The sequence below is a fragment of the Elgaria multicarinata genome, chromosome 1 (assembly GCF_023053635.1).
Source record: "Elgaria multicarinata webbii isolate HBS135686 ecotype San Diego chromosome 1, rElgMul1.1.pri, whole genome shotgun sequence".
NCBI classification, from domain to species: domain Eukaryota; kingdom Metazoa; phylum Chordata; class Lepidosauria; order Squamata; family Anguidae; genus Elgaria; species Elgaria multicarinata.
The window spans coordinates 91,883,072-91,900,759 of record NC_086171.1 but is presented as its reverse complement, the minus strand read 5'-3'; the positions used below and the strand labels follow the sequence as shown (position 1 = coordinate 91,900,759).

Here is a 17,688-nt window from a genome sequence, read left to right as displayed (position 1 = left end):
AAACTCATTCCATACTCTTGTCAGATTTTCAAACATGCACACATATAGACTAAAAACTGGCTATCCTTTGCTTGCTACCTGCAAGCTTGCTGCCCACCCATGTCCTCAGTGCTACTGATAGAGCTATTTGGAATGGAATGTTCAGAAACAGTCTACCTACTGCAGGGAACGATGTCAGCAAAACCATGTAGACAAATACTACATTTTCTGTGAATGAAGGGAAAGGTCAGTTTGCTTGGGACAAACCTAACACAAGGCCTGGAAACAAGAGAGCCTTTGTTCTTTAAGACAAGGTCAGGGAAGTGGTCCTGGGCAGGCAGAAAGACTGAACAATGAGCAGTGGAGTGGGAAGAATCCTAGAACGTGGAAAGAAAATGGGCACAGTGCCCAGATTGGCTAAGTAAGGGGATGTCTTTATGTGGGGAAAGCCCGGTGGTGGCTCCGGATCTGCACTGCATCAGTTAGACAACGCAGGTGCAGCTTCGCAGCCACTGCAGATAAAGTTGGGGATTTGCTCTGACTTTTTCAATTGGAGCGACATTAGTACAGCTCATAGAATCATAGAATATGATTGGTCGCCTTCCACCAGGAAGGGGGGGGGGGGGCTCTGGTGCCCGGATGGCCACCTAGAAACCCCACACTCCCTCAATCCTGACGCCGCCCTGGGAGAGGGAATCTACAGAGTTTTGGAGGGAGACGGTGCCAACCCTGCACTGTGAAGACAGACCCCCATGATGAGGAATGGGAAGCTGGGGAAAGAAAGGACGGAGACAGAAATCTGAAGGAAAGAGGGAGCATGGAACGAAGCTGAAGAAAGAAAGAAGGAACTGTGAGAGGGAGGGGTGGGGCTGAGGAGAAACTCTTCTCAGGCCCGAAGAACGTGTTCCGTTATCAAGAATAAGGCAGGCATGAATGTGGAGTCTAGGAGAATATGTTAGGGAGTCAAGGAGGCGGCAAGAAGTGGAGGGTGGGGTGGAGAGGAAAATGGAATTGAATGCCCTGGTTTGTGCTCGCCAGCCTGATCTTTAGCCACACGCCTCTAACTAATTATAATATTTAATAAATATGAATTACTTGAGAGCAGCGTGTTTTAAAGAACAAAATATTATTTTCATCAGCCTTCCCCAACACGGTCTTCTCTAGATGTGTTGTACTACAACTTCCATCATGCCAGAATCCTGGCTGGGAAATATAGTCCAATGCACCTGGGGGGCACCAGGCTGGGGAAGGCTTATTTAAATAATGTTTTGTTCTTTAAAAGTACTCTGAAAACCTGCAGGATGGAAGACACAATGTTTAGTTCAATTGTTCCGGATCTACATTACTGCTTTAAAGCGCTTTATAACAGTTTTATAGCGCTTTAAAGCAGTTAAAGCGCTTTATAACTGTTATAAAGCGCTTTAAAGCAGTAGTGTAGATCCTGCCCAGGACATATAAATTACCGTGTTTCTTCAATTGTAAGGCGCACACTAATTTCCGTACCACCAACAGAAAAAAAGCTTTGATTCTAAGAATAATAATCGCACCCGCGATTCTAAGATGCACCCCATTTTTAGAGATGTTTATATGGGGGAAAAAGTGTGTCTTAGAATCGAAGAAATATGGTACATTTAAAAAAAATTCTGTTCAAATAACTTAGGTTGGTGTACAAGTACACAAGCTTTCAAAGATTACAGAACACCAAACCAAAGAAAACAGTGCTTTAAAAAAGGGTGATTTTTTTAAAAAAAAATTCTTAGACTTTAGCCCTATTCAGAGTTGAAACAAATAAATAAAAATGACTAGTGTCTGGGCAAGCAAGAACCTGGGATTTCTCTAGCTTTGAGTCTGTCTCTAACAGGTTTTTTTTACTCCTTCTTCTCAGAGAAAAAGTTTCATTCTCTTATCGATTCTTTTTCTGAAACTGAAGGTTTTTGCCCACCACCCTGCTTCACACCTGTTGCAACTAAGACGGCACAAGCATCTCCCCAAGTGCTGAGGGAGATGGAAATGTGCCTGCCTTACACACCTTTGCAGCACATGACCGTTCTCCCTGCGCCAAGCAAGTCACATGGACCTCTGGTGAATTTAATGCCACTGGTGAACAGAGCCAGCAGAAAAGTAGCTGCCAGCCTGGTACTTTCCCTCTCCATTCCAGGCCAGTGCCAAGTCCTAGAGGAACTAGCTGTGCTGTAGTAGCAAAGCAGGGAGGCTGGCTGCCTCTTCATGCTGCCCAACGGTGCCAATCCACGGGCAAGAAACACCCTTAATCGGGAAACATCCTGCAGAGAAAGGCCACAACCTGACTGGTCTCAAAGAGGAGTCCATTTGTGCCACAACAGCCTTGGAACCTGTGTTCAAACTGGGCTCAGTCCTGAAAACTGTGGCTATGGGGTGTTCCTCAGAGCATGTACAGAGTACATTCCCTTACCACAGAGTAACCAACCTTATCCCCATGCCACAGACAGCAGCAGATTTCTGGATCCCTATGACTTTGACGACATCCCTCTCCTACCTCTTCATCATATCTGGAGGGAGCAGGAAAATATGGCTCCTTTCTGTACCACTTTATCTATGTATCAGATTCAATACCACACTGTTAGTGTTTACCCTCAGAGGGTGGCTTACAATAACCAATACCAATCAAAACATGAAAACAAGACCATATATATTATGTAATACTTGCGGGACAGCCCAGAAGAAGAAGAAGAAGAAGAAGAGCACAAAGATTATTATTATTATTATTATTATTATTATTATTATTTATTTATTTATTTATTTATATAGCACCATCAATGTACATGGTGCTGTACAGATTACACAGTAAAAGAGACAGCTGCATCCCAAGAGCAAAACACCCCTGCGGGAGACAGGTTCACAGTTCCGTCAGGGATGCAGAAGTCAGAAAGGCAGGCGGCCTCGTTGTGGTCTCTCTCCTGCCCTTCTTCCCCACATCCGGCCAAGCAGACGCACGCGCTGCCACCCCCCACCCCACCCCCACCCACCCCGTTCCACGCCAGCAACTTGTCTGAACCTTCACTGCGCAGTGTGGAGGACTCACCAGAACGCTTCGCTGCTGGGGTCTGGGATAGGCGGTTCCTGGCTGCCTCACACGGTATCTCCTGCAAACCTCCAGGTCTCACATATCAACTTGTCATGTTCTTGTTGCAAACATTTTATGTTGACCCAATCTTGTTATTATGTTTGTTAGAATGAATGAAGCAGGAATTAATCGGTGGCTACTTCTAAACACAGTTCAGTGCCCTTTTTCTTTTAAAAAGGAACACACACACACACAAAGGGCACCTTCTCTCTGATCATGTGAATTTGCTTATGAGCACAGAAATGAGAGAACCTGAAGGATCAGACTCAGGAGAAGCGACTGAAAACAAATGTGTTGAATTTGAGAAATTCATAAATAGAAATAAGTAAAATTGCACCAAGAAGCGTGTAAACGTGCCTAACTTTAGTTAAAACTCAAGTCCATAAAATGATTGTGGAACATTTCCCCTGGGGAAACCGTCTCCCCACAGGGCTACTCACCAGGGCTCTTTCGCACCTCTACTCCGCTCTCCCCCCTCAAAGCCCCTCTGCAGCCCAGGGATGCCTGGCGTGTGCCCCACCTTATCCTCAGGGGTTTAATCCCCTTCCAGGGTTTCACTCCCACAAAGGAGGTACTGGGGCTCAGAGACTCCCTGTGCCTCGACAGCTCTTCTTACTCCCAGTATGTGAGGTTACAGTGACTGAGGGCAATGCACTCTACGTATGCTCAGAGGCACTCTTTCTTCTGAACGCCTCTCCGTGCCCCCAGAAGCGTGTTCTCCGGCTGGAGCCCCTGAGCCTGGCGGGGCCCCTGCGCCCTTCTCCCGGGAGGCTCCTGCTCCGAGGGCCAGGCGGCGGGGCCCCCGGCCGCGACCCACCTGCAGTTCGCACCAAGCCACCTCGACGGTGGTCTCGGTGTCCAGCCCTTTGTACACCGTCTTGAAGGAGCCGCGGCCGATCTCGATGTCGAACTTGAGGAAGCGGCCGTCGGGGGACGTGGCCACGGCGCGGGTCTCGGCCTCTTCGTTCTCCTCCTGCTCCCGGTGGTCGCGATCGTGGCGGCTCTCGGCGGCGGGCCCGAGCCGCAGCGGCGGCGACGGGGCGGCCTCGGGGGGGCTTTCGCTGCCCGCGGTGCCCGCGGAGCCCGCGGCCGCTGGAGCAGCGCGCGGCGCCGGCGCGCTGCCCAAAGCCCAGCCCGGCCCCATGGCCTCCAGTCCCAGGGGCCCGGCCGCGGGGGGGGCCGCCGGGCCGCCGCCGTCGAAGCCCCGCAGGCCCAGCTCGGCCGAGCTGCGCCGGCTGATCTTGTAGGCGGCCCCGCGGCGGCCCGAGGGTCGGCGCGCCCGAGCGCACGCCGCCTGGCTCGCCTCCGCCTCCGCGCCGCAGCTGGCCGGGTCCGCCCCCTCGGGCTGGCCCAGCAGCGCCCCGGCGCCGGGGCCCGAGTCGGGCGCCCTCAGCATGAGCATCGGGCCGCCGAGCGAGCCGAGGCAGCCGGGGCGGCGCGCGGGCGCTCCGCACTGAGGCGCTGCGGGCGCTCCAGCGACGGGACGGCAGCGGGCGCGGCGAGGCGAGGCGGCGCCGCCCCCTCCAAGCAGGCTCCCGAGGCGGCGGCGGCGGCGGCGGCGGCGGCTGTCCCCTCCCCTCGCCTGGCAGCTCCGGCCTCCGCCCACACCTCCGCGGGCTGGCCCGGGCCGGGGGCTTCTCTGGGCCCCCCGCGCTGCCTCTTCTCTTCCTTCCTTTCAGTGGGCAGCGGGGTGGCGGGCGGGCGGGCGCGCGTCCGGCGGGGGACGGGAGAGTTCCGGGCGTCGTGGCGGCGTCGTGGCGGCGCCGGCGGCACCTTGACGCGAGAAGTTCTCGGTCTCCGCGCGCCGTCTGGGGGAAAGCCTCAAAGCCACCACCCCCGCGCGGAGGGCTGCCGGCGCGAATGACGTCGACAGGGGCAAATTGTGCGAGTTGTGGGCGTCAGGGCGAGAATCCGTCCCCCTTTCTATGGCCTGCGGCGGGAGCCCGTAAAGCCGTCGGGGCGGGAGCCGTTCCGAATGCGGCGCAGCGCCGGGCGCTCTGCTGAGGCCGCGGCAAGGTGCTGCCTTTTTATTTACTCGGGATTTGTTCCCAGCCCGTTTTACAGTCTCGGGACTCGATTCTTTCCCATCCTACTTCGGTTTATTAGCCGTTGGTCAGGGTCATGCAGGGTGGGGTGCAACGGGAGGCAACGAGGCCAGCCAATGAACTGCGAGACCGAGCAGGGCCTTGCCCCCAAGCCTGCCAGGTCCAAATTCAGCGCAGAGCTACAACATCTATTTTCAGTGCCAATGCCCAATAGTGAAAAATGTGAAGTAATAAAGGAGATCATGTTTCTAAGCATGGGCAGAGTGCAGTTCCCTTATATACAGACCCTGCTGCTCTCGCATTTCCAGTGATGATGGCACAGTTCTTCAGACAGCACACACCTAAGAACCTCTCCATCCTTTTGCACTTTTAGCCTCACATGTCAGGAATCGTCTGCCTGGAACGGGAGTCATTCATTTTCTTTTGCATATGGAAACGGAGGCTCAGTGGTGATAACAATAAGTGGCAGCGACCCTATGTACAGTAGTTGGGACCCTGGGGGGAGTAGATCTCACCGAATTCTCACCAACCTGCCCAGTCATCCGAGGGCATCCGAGGGCATGACCCTGGTGGTTCCACTTCCTTTCGGAGCCTCCTGAAAACATCATTGTTCCAGGAAGTCTTTCCTTAATGACCAGCCACGGTTCATAGTTCACCTTTCATTTTGCTTTTAAAAATCTATTTTAAGGTGTTTTATTCTGTTTTTATTGTATTTTATCACCAAAATTTTGAATGGAGAGCGGTATGCAAATATTGTAAATAAATAAACTGTGGGATTTAATTCCCAGTAAATATGCATGGCCTGGGCTGCATAACGTCACTCCAGGGTCTTTGAAGGGAGGGTGGAACTTTACAACTGCCTTGCCACAGTATCTCACTGGCAAGTCTCCCATTAGGTATTTCCATTGGAGTTCTTCTGATGAAAAATTCTGACCAGCAAAATATCTCATCCTATGCCAATATGAGCAAGATTTCCTAAAACCTTTGCTGGGTTATCATACTTGGGAGCAGGAATTTTGAGTCATGAAGGAAATTCTTTCCCAACATGGATAGTTGTTTTTAGCCATCCTCTGTGGCATGTGGTTTGGCTCGCTTGCTTGAGTTATTTGTGCCTACTTGCTCTGTAGTGCAAAGGAAGAAGTGGGTCTCTAGCTAGTGCAAGAAGATAGTAATTCATTATTTTTTAAAAAATTAATGCATTTTGACCCATAGACCTTCCTCTCCAGTTTGCATTGATATAACTGGCATGCTGTATATTTTATAACAATTGCTCATAATTATTCATCCTTCCAGGGTTCTGAAATATGGGTGTTATTAATTATATGAATGTTGTTCACTTAAATGTTTTAAATCGTTTGTGCAATATGACATTAATGCTTTGTATTCTTCAGGCATTTGTTATGCATTTTAGCACTTTGCATTTGTTTTAATATACATTTTTAAGCACATGCTGTTTGTTTTGGTATCCCTGAGTAAGACCCATGAAGGACCACACTAGACATTCTTCATAAAATAAATTACTACCTTCTGGAACCAGCTTTGGGACCATCTCTTCCCCAGTTCTACCAGTTCAGGGCCACTCTGTTCTCGCTGGCTTCTCTGCAGTGCACTTCAGTGGCACACTGCATTTGGGATTGCATTTTGTTGATCTAGCTCGTGGAGCTGGAGAGCCTGCTGTGTTGAGGAAGAAGACTAGAATTCCTTCCAGCATCTGAATGGGTTAGACTCCGAAGTCCAGGCTCTCAGAAAGCAGAGAAGCTGATTAGCAGCTTAGTAGGAGATAAATAAGAGGGGAAATGGACCAGACTAGACGTAATGCCATTCATGCAACTAGGAATTGCGTGAATACTTTTTGAAGGTAAATAGTAGGGGTGGGATCCCTAATCCAGATTGGAACCCTAGTGGGAAAGGGAAACCTTGGGGGGGAAATCTAACACTTTGCTCCCTGTTGCAGACCTGATCAAGATTTCCGCCCCTCCCCCATGCCTATTTGCACAGGAAGAAGAGATTTCATTGGTGAAACTGGAGCTGTCCTTCCAGCGCAAATAGCAGGTGCAGGGTCTTCAATCTTGAAATCCAAATTGGCACTGCAGCAGGAAGCAAAGGGTTAAAGCCTCCTTGGATCCCTTTACTACCCCCCCCACCCCATCAAGGTCCCCATCCAGATTAGGGTCCTGCACCTGCTATGTAGTGTGTGCGGGTGGCAGGCGGGGCGGGGGGGGCATTCAGGCAATTTCTAATTGTGTGAATGATGTCAAGTCTAGTTTGATCATAGACACTTGGCTCTCATTTCCAGCTCAACAATGTACCGCTCCAACAAGCAACCTTAGTAAAATTATGGAGCATAAGAAGACAAGAGAACATAACAGTCCACCTCTTTCTGGGAACTGGCCAGCCCTCCTCAGCTGGAGAGCTGCACTCAAGCTTTGGAAGGGGGCAGGGGCAGGGGGATTTGGCTGGTCAGAAGAACATCAAAGATGTGGGAGGGTTTAAAAAGTGAGAAGAAAAAGTCTGAATTCGTCTGGCATAGAGAAGGAGAGAAAAGGGGGAGAGGGAGGGGGGGAGAGAGAGAGAATAACTACATAGAAATAGGAAACATATTTTCATTGTAAAAATAGTCCAGAAGTTTTCCTATGTACAACTCCACAGTGCCAAGTAATATCAAAAGCTTGTCTTTGGTGGATCCTGTTCCTGCCTTTCTCCTGATAAATTCCTTATCCTTTTAATCCAAAGTTTTTCCCCCATCACTGCTGCTCCCAGTTCTTCAATTTGTAGGACGGCTGTGAAAAGTGTGGAATGGGAGAACAAGTAACTCTATCTAGATGAAACAACAAAGAGTCTTGTGGCACTTTAAAGAGTAACACATTTATTGTGGCCTAAGCTTTCATGGACATTGTCCACTTGGACAATGCCTTGCAGGAGGTTGTGACGCTTGCCTGTGGGTAGCCCTTGTTCACGCTCCATCCCGCAGCTGCCAGCCAGAGTATAATGGCTGTAGGTTCCCCAAACCAAGCCCTGACAAGCTTCCTCCTTTGTTGAGAGATGGAATCATTTGCTTGCATGTCATAGTCATGTTTTCCTTGTTGCTGATATTATCACGGAACACAGGAATTTGTTTTCAATGTCAGGGCTCAGGCCTGAAAGACATGGAGTACTACTAAATAAGGCGAGGACCTGCCCCTCACGAATGATGAAAACCAGTGAACCAAGACTACCTGGGACAGCATCCTTTTAGATCAAGGGCTGTGACGTCCAAGTACACTTGATCACCAGCACTTTTTATCTGGAAAATTAAGCACCGACTGAGTCTTACATGGGGGTTGAGGGGCAAATCCTTTGAAAAACATTTGAGAAGAGCCAACTAGTAATAGTCCTAATGCAGACACTAGCCGTGATTTGTTCCCTTAATCCTGGTTAAGATCCAAGGTATACATAGTGAAACCTTGGTTTTGCTTACTAAACAAGGTCTTGGGCCAGCTTTGCAAGCAGAGAGGCTGGGAAAGCAGGGAAATACAGATACATCCTGCCAATGCAGATCTAACACTTTCCCATGGTTTAAAGAATCCTTGGTTCAGAAACCTATTTCCATCCATGGTTTCACATCCTAGTTTACAGTTAATCTTTAACTGTGGTTTAGATATTCAGACATCATACTTAACGATGATTAAGGAAAACAAATCAAGCCCTATCAGTCTGTGCTACCTAGTGTTACTTTAACTTACCACCAGGGTCATTTAGCATGGAAAGGAATGATGCACATGTAACCAATATACACCAAGGTGCCCAGTTCACTCATAATCAGCTTTAAGAGCATCAAAGGTGTTGTGGGGTAGCAGGTGCTGATCATTTCCCAGAAGCTCCAAGTTCCAGGTGTTTGCCAGCCCTTCTTGTGGCCTACAGTCATTGCTAGCTCCAAACAAAAAAAATGGGTGGCAATCCTCATAGGACAGGAGCTCATTCCTGGCATTTTATGAACTAGAACGGCGGCGGGCCTTTTGGCATGATGGCAGACAACAAGAGGTTTTTGTCTTCCTGGTAAGCTTTTCCCAGTTTGTTTAAGTGCCTGATGGAGCTATTTACACAAAATACACAGCAACTGTGGCTGAGATTAATTTCCTTTACCCTAAGGTCAAACTGTTTCTATTCCACGATAAGAGGTAGGAAGAATGAAGGAGGCAGTTGGCTCTGTCCTAACTCACCAAAGTGACTTTGTAAGGGCAGGAGGCACAGGTAATTTCACATTTGCCAATGAGCACTGATGCCTGCCTGCCCAGCAAGCTAATGCAAGGTAAACAGAGTGTAAATGTGGTGGGGGGACACACCCACCCACCCAGAGATGCAAGTGCTCAAAGTTGTACGGAAGTCACAGTTGCTGGAAATGCTATCCCCAATTCCATGTGCACATAAAGTCGACTGTTATTTATCAAGTAAGGACATACACTCTATGTATGCTCAGGGGGGACCCTGAGCTCTATTCTCATGTTTGGGGACTGAACTGTAGTACTGAAAACAGGTTCTGCCCATATGATATCCTGAATAAAATCCCCACTGAAATTTGGGAGGAGGGACCAGGAAATATTCTATGACATATCAAAGCACTGGCTACTTTTGTTTGCTCTCAGCTCTGTCTGATGGGCTTCCGCTATAATTTTTAGTGCAGTTAAAATTGTAACTACATTGGTTTATTTATTTATTTATTTATTTATTACATTTTTATACCGCCCAATAGCCGAAGCTCTCTGGGCGGTTCACAAAAATTAAAATCATCATAAAACAACCAACAAGTTAAAAATACAAATACAAAATACAATATAAAAAGCACAACCAGGATAAAACCACGCAGCAAAATTGATATAAGGTTAAAATACAGAGTTAAAACAGTATAATTTAAATTTAAGTTAAAATTAAGTGTTAAAATACTGAGTGAATAAAAAGGTCTTCAGCTGGCGACGAAAGGAGTACAGTGTAGGCGCCAGGCGGACCTCTCTGGGGAGCTCATTCCACAACCGGGGTGCCACAGCGGAGAAAGCCCTCCTCCTAGTAGCCACCTGCCTCACTTCCTTTGGCAGGGGCTCACGGAGAAGGGCCCCTGTAGATGATCTTAAGGTCCGGGTAGGTACATATGGGAGGAGGCGTTTCACAAATGAATAGGAAAGTTTCACAAATGAATAGGAAAGTACCATTAATGAATCAACTAGCACTGAACAGTTGTGTGTGACTCAGAAGCTTATGTAAATCTTGACTTGTCTAAAGCTCTACGCCAGCAATCTTCACTATTTTCGAACAGGAGCCACTCGAACTGTGGGGGGCTTTTCTCCTCTCCTAGTCAATCAGCAATGCCGTGCACTGGCTCTCTCTATTTGGGGCCTCTCTCCCCACCCCATGTTGCCCAAGCAAGGCTTCGTCAATCAGTCCCCAAGGCACCAGACAGTCAAATTCCTGTTGGCTCACTTGGCCTTTGGATTGGGATGGATCGTTTTCTTGTCACTGAACAAATGCTTTGCTTTACTCAGTGCTGCAAGTTCTCCCAGAGCAGATTCATGCTGTTCTCTCTCCCACCCTCACACTTATTTCCTACCACCTCCAGCACCTGCACAATGTGCTTCTACAGCTGGCCCGTCACACTGCCCTTTGCCTCGTGGACTCCTCCCCTAGGGTGGCCATATGGAAAGGAGGACAGGGCTCCTGTATCTTTAACAGTTGTACTGAAAGGGGAATTTCAGCCAGGGTCACTGGTAAAATTCCCTCTTCATCACAACAATTAAAGCTGCAGGAGCCCTGCCCTCTTTTGTATCTGGTCACTCTTGTATAGCTCCTGCAGCTGTAACTGTTGTGATGAAGTGGGGATTTCACCAGGTTCTCCATATATACAAATGACACCTGCTGAATTTCCTTTTTCTCCACAATTGTTAAAGATGCAGGAGCCCTGTCTTCCTTTCCATATGGTCACCCTCTCTCCCCCTCCCCCTCCCCACAGCTAATTGGCTGATTGCTCCTGCATTATTCTCAACCCACTACGGTTACCAACTTACACCTGATGAGCAGCAGGTCTCCTGGCTCTCCACCCTTGAGTAGGGTGACCATATGAAAAGGAGGACAGGGCTCCTGTATCTTTAACAGTTGTATAGAAAAGGGAGTTTCAGCAGGTGTCATTGGTATATATGGAGAGCCTGGTGAAATTCCCTCTTCATCACCACAGTTAAAGTTGCAGGAGCTACACTAGAGTGACCAGATTTAAAAGAGGGCAGGGCACCTGCAGCTTTAACTGTGGTGATGAAGAGGAAATTCCACTAGGTTCTCCATGTGTACAAATGACACCTGCTGAAACTCCCTTTTCTATGCAACTGTTAAAGATACAGGAGCCCTGTCCTCCTTTTCATAGGGTCACCCTACCCTTGAAGCCTCCTCCCTCAGTGCAGGTCACAGCAGCCGGCTGCCCACTGCTAAAGCCAACAGCATGGCAAAGGAAGCTAGAGAGCCCTTGCTGAGAGGGAGCAGCTGCTACAAAGAGAGAGAGAGAGAGGCAGAGGGAGAGAGGCAGAGGGAGAGAGGCAGAGAGTTGCACTTGAGGTGACTGGGAGCCGGCAATGGCTCTTTGGCCTTGCAGGGAAGAACACTGCCCTTCACTAACATCCTGCCCTTTAAGCATTACGTGGTCCAAATAAAAGTATTGCCTGTCATAACAATAGTAGATTGTGTTTCTCTGGGATTTCTATTACATTTTGCTGATTGTCACAATTCCTGAGAATAAAACGCTTTGCTGGAATTTCACGCTTGCTGATACCCACCCACTTCTTACACAGATTACTCCCTTAGGTATGCCTTTTTTGGTCTCATCTGGTCTCAATGTTTATTCGCAAACAGTGTCACCAGGTAGGTTAAGGGAAGAAAATATTCAGCCAACCAGGATACGTGCAGGACTGTTGCTTTGGGAGAGGCCATGTGTTCTGCCCTGCATGTCAGCATTGCTTCTCCTCAGGATCCTTTCTACTACTCTTGGCAAAGAGCAGCCTTCAACAGTGGAAGAAAACTCCCTGTTCAAAGAATGCAGTCATTGCTTCCACTCTTAACTTGTCTGTAGCTGCAGGTTTCTGGCAAAGCTAGCACCCTGGGTCTCTTTGAGCAGTAAATCTGACACTCTGGCAGGATCTACACTACTGTTTTAAAACGATTTATAACAGCAGTGACAACTGTTGGGGCCCAGAACACACCTTGTATACAGTTTTCAAAGTGTCATATCCTGCTTGGTGTAGATTTGGCAAGGGCTTTGCAAGAGTGGAAGAATGGCAGAGAGAACGTCTAGTCCGTCATAGTTCAAGGTGGAGCTTCAATGAAAGGAATGGAAAATCACTGAAAACCTTTACCAAGCCCAAGTTTATTTTATGGTCTATGAAGAGCATCAGAAACTCTTAACTAGAATAAGAAAAAGTTCACAACCCATTTAGATATGTAATCTGGCTTTACTGAAGTTTTATGTGTAGCTTTCTTTTTCTTTTTAGAATGTTGTAATATTTGAAACGGAGGCCTTTAAAGTATGAAGCTACACTTGCATTTTTTTGTTTTTTAGTTTTGTTGAAACATAATAAAAATTGATTAATAATAAAAAAGAAAAAGCTCAGACCCCATTTATTCTAAATACTTCCCTCAAATAAACACATGAATAAACAATAGCTTCCATGAGGCGCCATGAGGCCCCCCCCCGGCTCCCACACTTGCGTTCCTTCTGAGCATCTGCAAGAGAAGGAACGCAAGTGCGAAGTTTCCGCCAGGCTTGGAGCACCAGGAGGGCCTGAGGAGGACCAAGGCAGCCAAAGGAGGAGAGGAATGCAGGGCGCCCTCACCACCTCTCCTCCCTCTGGCTGCCTGTTCCTCCCCACCCGTTTTTAAATTTTATTTTTATTTTTTACAGATAATTTTTTTAAAAAATTGGGGGGGGGAAGGAATGGGCCCCATTCCTCTTCTCTCCCCCCTCCCGTTTTTTTTAAAAATTACCACAGGGCACGGGGCTCTCCTGGAGGTCTGCCCCCTTCCCTGTCATAGCTGATGGTGACCAATCAGGAGGCGCCATCAGCTGTGACACGCCTCCACTGAACAAAAGTCAGGGTAAGTGCCCGACTTTTTCTCAGTGGAGTTTCTGGGTTTTGCCCCTGGATGGCTTCGCAACAACGGCTGCGTCATATAGATGACCTGATGTTACTGTGAATCCATTCCGGGGCAAAACCTTCATCAAGATAAGCCCCAGATATATGTGGCTTCATTTTGCAGGCATTTGCTTTTTACCTATAAAGCTGGGTTGAGAGAGTCTCCTAAGGCGAGGCAGAGGGTGGAGGTTGCCTCAAGCAACTGATTTGGGGTGTCACGATGAGGCAGGAAATAGCTGGTTATTTAATGTATAATTATTGCATATTTACAGCCAGAAAGCAAGAGGGGCATTTGTGGGATTTTCTGCGTCTGGTGCCAAAATAACCTGTCCTGTATCTTGTTGGGTGGGGGCTCATTTGCTGCTCCAACCCAGGCAGCAAAATTCCTTGGGCTGGCTCTGGGATCTATTTTTAATATCAAAATGAGCACACAGGGAAGGGGAGCAAAACTTGTTCTGTGCCCTCCCCCACCTTGCCACACTCAGTTGCTTTAAGCTTTCCCCCCTCCAGTCCAGCGCCAATACAGAAGTAGTCCAGTCAGGGGGGAACAGGTCAAGCAGCTGAATGCAGTGAGTTTAGGTGGGGGAGAAGTGGGTTTCATTCCCTTTCCTCACATGTTCATTATGATATAAAAAGTAGACCCCCTGCTTTATAGGTAAACTGGCAAGCACATGCTTAATAACCATGTATACAATCCATTCATCTCGCAGTCCTAGTAGCTCAAAGCGGATATTTTTCAGGATTGAGGAATATAAGGGTGATAATGATCTTGAAAAAACCATGGGTGGAAGTGGAATATTGAATAAGCAGAGGTAGATGGATTAGATGGGGCACTACCATGGGATGGTGGGTGGGTGGGTGGAGGGCACCAGTGGCCAATGGGGTGGTGTTTTTTTTTTAAAGCATCATGAATAAGGACATGAGCTTCCAGGTAAAATGGTGGCTGTTCTTGGACAAAGGAACTTTAGAGACAGATCGCAATGTGAAACAGCTGAACTACAATTCATCAAAAGGTCCAGCTCTGCCTTGAACAGGGACAATGGTGTTTGTTTGACTGTACTACAGGTGTTAATCAGTTCACCTATGCAAGGATGCATGTGATCACCCAGCAACTGTTTTGTGAATGGCCACTATTAATAAGATAAGTATCACTGAGTGTAATTTCTGCATTTCCTTTTCCTCTCTTGACCCCCACCCCACAAACCATGTATAACTAAATGAGGAACAGTGCAGCACCATAATAATCAGAGACATTGATCCCAAGGGCAGTGGAAGCCAGTGCTGTTGATGGGATTTACAGGTCCAAAACAGATGTGAATAAATGTGAACAAATTCATCCACACACACTTTCTCAAAGAAAATAGCGGCCCCCCCTCCAGATGCTAGTTATCCATTAGGAAAATGTAGTGAAGAAAATTGCAGCTCGGGGAAGGGCATGGTGCAGTTATCATCAGGGAATATGATGCTGGGGGAGAGATGGACCCCTCCCTCTCCCTCTCCCAGTCACAGTCCCAATCCAAATTAACTTCCCTGCAGTTGCTATTTGTTAAAATTGAAAGAGACAGAAGATCTGATCAAGGATCTCCAATGTCTTATCTACTTAGTGCCCAGGTCAATTTTGAAAAGATTCCTTCAAGAACTACTGCCCTAATCTATTTGGATTTCTGTATGCCCACTTGCTTCTCTCGCTTTCTCTGTCTCCTGGAGAGGATGCCAGAAGCCCAAAGGCAGAAGAAAAACAGGTTCCCTCTCTTTATACGGTTCCTGATGCTGTTTGAGTGATCAAACCACAAAACTGAACAGAAGTTGATCTGTTTGAAGTGCAAGGACAGCCTGAAGGCAAACAGCCTCTCCCATAGGAGAGGAGAGGGCCTCTTTGCCTCTCAGAAGGTACTGATGCGATAGAATGAGGCAGGGTGATCACTACTGATAGTGATCTCTTGTGCTGGAGACCTACCTGGTGGGTAACCTGTGCTGAAGGGCTACTTCCTGGGCTTAATTTGAACTCAGTTCTGGAATTTGTTTCCAACAGGAGGTTGCAAACTTAGAAGATGTGAACTGACAGTAAAGATTAAGGTATACCTGAGCACATGGAGATCACTTTTCCTTCATTGCAAATTAACACAGCTCATTGTTACATTTTTTTTTTCAAGAGGCATTTGTCATGTGCTCATCATGGTTGTTTATGTGTGTGTGTTTAGATGATGTCATGATCCTCCAGTTTCACTTCTGTTTGCAAACTTTCCGTGAGGGTTTTTTTTAGTGCATGGAAAATTGGGTATTATGGTGAAAGAAAGGGCAATTCCCTCTTATGTATTTGTGCTATTTGGCCATACCACCTAGAGGTCATGTACTGGAAAAGCAGGAAAGGAAATGCCCCCCTTGTAGTGAACGGATCTCAATTCTGTGACAAAACTGAAAGTAAATGCAGCAAATTAACAGCCTTGTGTAGAAATGTCTCATATTAAGGGCCAGGAGATTTAAGCTGACTTGAGCGCAGGTACCACAGTTCTTTTTAAAATGATCTCATAGTTGTTTCTGCTCAGTCTTTAAACCACCCAAAGCCTCTTCCTTCCCAGTGCTTCATTTTGGCCTGGAAGCCCAGTCTCTTCATCCCATGGGAGCAGCTGGTTTGTAGATACTAGTTTCTTCCCTCAGCAGTGAGGGAAGAGTACTTTGCACAAGCTCAACAAAATCTCATTTATCATTAGCTTTGGAATAAGCAACAGCCATTAGTTAAAACCACTGTATGAAAAGGAAAATAAGTGGTAGAAAAGCCACTAAATTATTAATGCACGTAGGGAGCTGGGGTGCTGGTTTGGGTTTCACTTTTGCCTACTTATTCCAAGAGATGTATCTCAATTGATCAGAATAAACTTAAATAAACTGACTAGTGAGATTACACGAGATATAGATAGATGGGCACCATTAAAGTTGAGCTTGTGGGGTAACACTTAAGATGAATGTTATACCTCGAATTCTTTATGTTATGCATGGAATTCCTTTACTTATACCTGGCAAATATTTTCAACAATTTAATGCTTTGTTTTGTAAATTTTGGAGGGGGTTTGTCTCCACCTCGTATATCTCTGAAGCGGATGCAGCTTCCAGTTAAAGAAGTTGGGTTTGGTTTTCCAGACCTAGCTTTGTACCATCGGGCCTACTTAGTGTCTTGTATTAAGTTCTGGTTATCTTCTGTTCCCCCAGAAATGCCACCACAGTCAGTCCTGGAAGCCTTATGGTTAGAACCTCTTCCCAAACCTCGCTATATTAAATTAAGTAACCCTCCTCCTACAATTTTGGCTGCTAGAGAGACATGGCATATAATATCACGTCAATTACAGTTTGATCCAGATTTAAAAAATGGAAAGAAAACATTTCTGTGGAGGACATGGACAGATAAGATGATTTTTACTTTGGATCAATTAATAGGCCCAGATGACGTGTTTTTGTCCTTTTCAGATTTGTGTGTTAAATACAATCTGCCTGCTATGGCTCAATGGCAATACTTGCAATTGCAGCATTTGCTGGAATCTAAGTTTGGCCCAGCTGCTTTTACAGCTTCAGAGCCTTCAGCATTGTTAGAAACACTTTCAGCAGCTGAACTGATACATAGATCCACAACTCACATATACAAATATCTAATAGCAGCAAGTAAATATGATACCCACAGTTTAAGACTAGATTGGAATAGGGAATTGGAGTGTCCTATTTTGCCTAACCAATGGACAGTTGCTTTAGCATCTGTTTCTGAAGCTTCTATGGATCTTAGGCTACGTCTTATTCAGCAAAAAGTTTTGTTTTGGGTTTATTGGACACCACAACATCTTTTCAAGAAGGGTTTGTCTAACTTGCATAATTGCTGGAGATGCAATACATCTAATGCTTCTTTAAGTCATATATTTTGGCAATGCCCAGTAGTTGCACCCTTTTGGGAGGAGGTTATAATAAGGATGAACTTTGTACTGAAACAATCTATAATATGGAAGAACATGCATGGTCCTTCTAAATTACCTACCAGCTTCTTGAAAGTTAACGCATGGTCAGCACAGATGGATCTTCAGAGCCCTTATGACAGCCAAAAGATTTATATTATCACATTGGAAGGACAAATCTACACCTCCTATAATGCAATGGATTGAGGACCTAATAACATTGTCAACTTTTGAATGAGTGTTATTCTTTGCAAGAAGATAAATATATGGGTATTTGGTCTGCTTTTCTTGAAACCTTTGTATAACTCTCTCCCTTTTTTTCTCCTTCAGTTTATATGATGGAAATGATGATGATTCTACATACACAATCTATGGTGTTTCAAGTGTAGTTAGACAAAACATATTCTCCAACAATTACTTCATCTCTAAGCCCCAGCAGTGAAAACAAGTCCTGGGGATAAATTCTGGTAAGAGACTTATAGGAT

The 17,688-nt window shown here is 46.7% G+C and overlaps 1 protein-coding gene across 2 annotated transcripts in view; it reads right to left on the bottom strand.

Moving 5' to 3' along the window:
• The window catches only part of WNK4 (WNK lysine deficient protein kinase 4), a 54,700-nt gene extending 50,715 nt beyond the window's left edge, over window positions 1-3,985 (bottom strand). For both annotated transcript variants that reach the window (XM_063132218.1, XM_063132210.1), the window contains exon 1: window positions 3,900-3,985. The gene's annotated coding sequence lies outside the window, so the exon portion shown is untranslated. The remainder of the gene's footprint in view (window positions 1-3,899) is intronic.
• Between the last annotated feature and the right edge of the window lie 13,703 nt (window positions 3,986-17,688).